The sequence below is a fragment of the Habropoda laboriosa genome, unplaced genomic scaffold, assembly GCF_001263275.1.
Source record: "Habropoda laboriosa isolate 0110345459 unplaced genomic scaffold, ASM126327v1 scaffold32, whole genome shotgun sequence".
Classification (NCBI taxonomy): Eukaryota; Metazoa; Arthropoda; class Insecta; order Hymenoptera; family Apidae; genus Habropoda; species Habropoda laboriosa.
Window position 1 is genome coordinate 480808 of NW_017100135.1, and position 5270 is coordinate 486077.

The following is a 5270-nucleotide window of genomic DNA, read 5'->3' on the forward strand; positions in this document are numbered from 1 at the left end:
ATTTATTTCATGGTATTGTAACAAGCAAACGTTGAATACATTTTTCATTCGTGTAAGAAGAATTATTTAACACGATAAATTTAGCTGTACTATGGTTATTTTTAATCTACGACCACAGGTCAACCTGATTTTTAATCCCTACGAAATTAATTTAACCACGAGTAAGTAACGAGAACGCTAAAACCTATGTTTCCATTGAAGAATATTGTAAAAACGTATAAATTGTTATATGCAATGTTATAACAAATTGTCGGAAGTATAAATTTTTAATAAAATTGTGAAAATTGATAAATTATACCGTGTTACGATATCGGAAATCTCCCGCGAAAATCTCCCGCGAAAATTTCCCGCCTGACCTAACCGACGATTTTGCTAATGACTTTGGGGAGAGGGTACCGCAGGTATATAAGGACCCGCCGATGTCCCGCGAAATCATTTACCCTTTATACTGGGCCCTAGACACTTCGCGGCGTATTTTGACCTGAAGGTTCTGAGATGTGAATAGAGTGGTCGGGGGCTACTAGCTAGTCTATGTCCACCCTGTACACACTCAGCCTTCTTGTAACACTTGTATACATTAGAATCAATTAGAATTTCTATTACTAATTATTAAACAAATTTTAACAATTACCGGCACTCGCTAGGCACGTAATATCAGACTTTAAATACTCGACTTCGAACTTCGGTTTAGTCATAATTCTATTAATGTTATAATAACGTATAATTTATTAATTTTCACAATTTTATTATTAATTTATACTTCCAAAAATTTGTTAAAACATTACATATTATTATTTATACATTTTTGCAAGTTTCTTTGACAAATAAGTACGTTTCAACGATCTTATTACTTTCTCGTTGTGAAATCAAGTTCGGAGGATTAAAAATCAGGTTGACCCTTGGTCGTAAATTTAAAATAGCCATAGTGAAGGTGAAATTATTATTTTAAATAAATGTTTCTATACGAATTAAGAATCTATTCAACGTTTGTTTGTTGCAATACCGTGAAATAAATTGTATTATATATTTTCTCAGTTTAGACTGAATTTAAAGTTCGTAAGGATTAGAAATCAGGTTGACCTGTGGTCGTAGATTAAAAATAGCCATAGTGAAGGTAAAATTATTACGTTAAATAATTGTTTTTATACGAATTAAATATTGATTCAACGTTTATTTGTTGCAATACCGTGAAATAAATTGTATTATATATTTTTTCTGTTTACACTAAATTTAAAGTTTTGTTTACATGTTATAACAATTAGAATGTTGACGTTTTGCCGTTTCACGGTTTTTCCTCTGTTAATTATGTGTTTATAAATCATTTCAAACTAAAGCAGCACCATGCCCACCCTTAATTAAACCGTCTCAGTAGTTTACCGTAATTAATAATCTATTTTCGGAATTTATACGAGAATTTTTGAATTTTAGTAAATACTAGAGTCAGTGCATCGCGTATTGAAATAATAGCTTCATCCCTAGTTCGTTTATTATTGAATATTTTTACGCGTTTAACTTATGCTTCTCCCCAATTCTCGTCGCGTATTTTATTCAAATTTTCTGATATTCTAGAATCGAAAAGATACGAATTCGCGTTTTTCCTTTTGATTCTTTCAATTTTTCACTCTCGTTCGAAAATTTTTCTGGAGATTTGGTTTAGTAGTTAGTTGCGTTGTGTATTGCCAGCTCAAATATGAGCTGCTTAATGTATATGCTTAAAATGTACTTTCTTGTGGCCGCCTGACAGCAACCTGTAAATATGCCGCGACAGTGAACGTGTTAATAAGTAAATGTTGTTCAAATTATGTCGTGTTTTATGTCATTTTCATCAGAAAAATCTCATCAATATGTTAAGAAAAATTTCGGGATAAAAAAACGTAAAATTATAAAAGTTGATATTTAATTCGCTTGGTTGCCTCGACTCACGTTTCATGCTTATCTTTTATTCGCTGTTCTTGTCTACGTTCGGCAAACTACAAAGGCGGGCGTGAGGCTCGAAAACGTAGTCCCTGACTCTACGAGTGTCAGGTTCAGCTTCCTTGCGGTCTGACACTTGTGGAGAATATACTGTAGTAGGTATAAAGAATACAGAAATTCTTAAGTCTCACAATTCATTGTGGCTTTTATTCCATACTTGTAGAGACTATCTTAAATCTTCTGTACTGAATGAAATATGTTTATTGAGGATGCAAAAAATTGTTGAAATTTTCACGCGTAAAATAAGCAGCTAATTTAATCATTGTTTTAGTAGACACGAACTCGTAAAGATAAAAATACGTGGACACAAAGGAATTGGCGAAGGAAGAATCGTATAGTTGCGAAGCCGAAAGATTCATTAAGAATTAAATATTCTTCGCGCAAATTACACGGTGAAAAATTGTAGTACGGCTGGTATCAGTGCGAAACTCTGTGTAATATTCGCTGCTCACTGTAATAATTACCACATTAGCGTTCCCACTTGAACATACTACTGTATGTGTAATTCACGGTAATTAGCGCTAAGATAATTAAATGAAAAAATATCTCAGCCATCGCAGAGCATGCACTTAAGCGTAGGTGTCTTCTTTCTCATGCATTGTTGAGATTTCACATTGTATTCATGTGTTTCGTATTGGATTAGACTGAAATTCGATAATTAAATTAATCGAACTCTATAGACAAAGAGTAATTGTAAATTTTATATTCACATCAGAATTCGTTAATTTGTTTTACTTAAAAATTTGTCTAAGTTTATCAAAATTATCGATTTTGGCAAGATTAAAAAATGTTGAAAATCGAAAATCCGCCTAAAGTAAGATAAAAGTGAAGTGAAGAAGAATTCTAAAAAAATTGAAAGTTTCATTTGCTTAAAAAACTTACACAATCCTGTAAGATTTAAGATCGACACGAAAAGAAACAATTTGTTTAATTTTGTATAATTCACGTTACACGTCGCTTTGTGATTTATACCTTCATAATTTTTTGATTGATTAAGAGCAAGTTCAAGCTGAGACGTGTAAAAGACGCTGTAAGAAGATATTATAAAAGAATGCTTAATTCCCGCCGGCAAGCTGTCCGTATAAGAACGTCTTATTCCCCTCTTCTTAACCATTATACGATGGTCGTTTATCCGAGTAAGATAATTGCACCGCTTCCGATCAAATTTAATTTTTCCGTCAGTCATGTTTTTTTTTTACCCGTTATTCTTGTTTAACGACAAACATATTTTTTCCCTTCTCTTTTTATATTACTGCAATAATTGGTTCTTAATGAACAATCAAATACATCTATCTTTAAAAAGCAGTCAGAAATATAATTTTCCATTGTGAAACATTAATAAAGAAATAAATATCTAAGTTCAATTATAGTAAGGTATAACATGTATAAATACGTTGTACCCTCGAGATACGATGGAATTAATCTGTTATGGTGGATTTATAAGGCGGCACCCCTTTCTGCGGAGTAATTCGTTCTCCTAAATCACCGACAAAAAGTCTTATTCGCACGGCCGTTCTTCAAATTGTATCCTAATTAATTAAACCCTTAATTCCACGGAGTAATTCGTTAAATAACACGCTGTACCCTTGAAAAAAAAAAAAACTACGACTTATATTGAATAAACCTGATTTTATGAACATACAAAATTGAAGACTAAACTTTGAAAGATAAATCTTCTATGTATTGCGATTAAAAAAAATTAAGTGCACGTTTTATATCTTATTCCATCGTGTGGGGAAATTTTTCACTTAAAAAGCATCGCATTACTTAATTACATGTTTGAAATCTTTACGATAAATTTTCAAGAATACGTTGTTACTTAACTTATCGTTAACTCGGTGCTAATCTAGAATTACTGTCTGCGCACGTTTAAATAAGGCAGTTAAACAGATGAAACATTGACGAAGAAAATCATTGGAAAAAGTTGGAGCAAGTGCAATCAGCAATAGGAGAGAATGGAATATCAGAAAATATGGTGGCGATACGGAACAAACGTGCGGGGTGAAAGAATGAGCCCAAGACTTAATAGAAATACAATAGAGCCTGTTCAGAGGGTGGCTACCCTCCCCAGGCGGCAGTTTGCCACGGAAAATAAATCAAACTCCAATACGCTAAGTGGTTACGGATGACGTAAACCAGACTTCTGCCGAGACTAGGATACAGCCACGTCCCGAGATTAAATTCTATTTAATTTCGAGCTCCATGAAATTCGCTCGAGGACGTGCCAGCGTACTTCTCTTTTATAGGAAATCGGATTAAAGACCGGTTCGACTGTAGTTCACGAAAATTACTATTACACCTAGCGACACTACGATTACGCTGTTTCATTTAGACACTCTTCTCGCAAGACGAAAGCTATCCTACTAAATTATCCGCCACGTGTTTTAACCCTGAATTGCTGGCTTTAGGCGTCTTACATTAGTAAGATGTAACAAGATTAATTCTTTTTTTTTTTTATTAGAAAAAGAAAACAGTGAAGTTTGTATTTTTGGATGGTAATATGTTTTCAGTGCGACAAAATTCAATCATTGACAAATTGTTACATAGAGGGTAAAGAAGAGGATTTAAAATATATTTTACTAGCTGATGATCGCATTCAAATTACTCGTTTTGTAAACTTTTATTTCATTCGCAATTCCTACGAGCGCACCGATATTTACTGGCCACATGAATAATTGTAGATCGGTTTTCTCCACGCGAGGTGACCGCGAATTTCTTTGGAAATAAATGTTTTTATCGAAGCCGTTTCTCTTGCTTCCACTAGAGCACAGATTGAAAAATAAAATTACTGCCTTCTTATTTCGATCTACACTCGTGGGACACCGATCGTCCAGGGATTCGCGACTGCGGAAGGGACGAACGCTTTTTAGTGGACGTAAAAATGGCTACAGTCGATTAAATAATCGATGAACAGAAGTGTAGCGAAGTGATTTCGTCTTTAAAAAATCGCCCTCTTTATTGTTACGGACGGAAACGATATATTTTTAACGTCTGCTCGTCTAAAATCCTTCAAATGTACATTCTCGAAGCTATTTCCTCTTTGTTAAATAGAAAACAATTTTATCAAATCCAACATTTACTAAACAATCATATATTTAACATTTTATAGTTACTTTACATTGATGAATTTCTTTACTTAAGTATATAAACACTATTCCTCGATTTAATTCAAACGCAAAATTTCGCTGCTCCGCTTTATTAAAAAAATATTAAACAAAAGTAATATACTTGTTAAGTATATTATTTTATTTTAATTTACATTATTATACTTTAATCGAAATCATTTAGTCGATCGT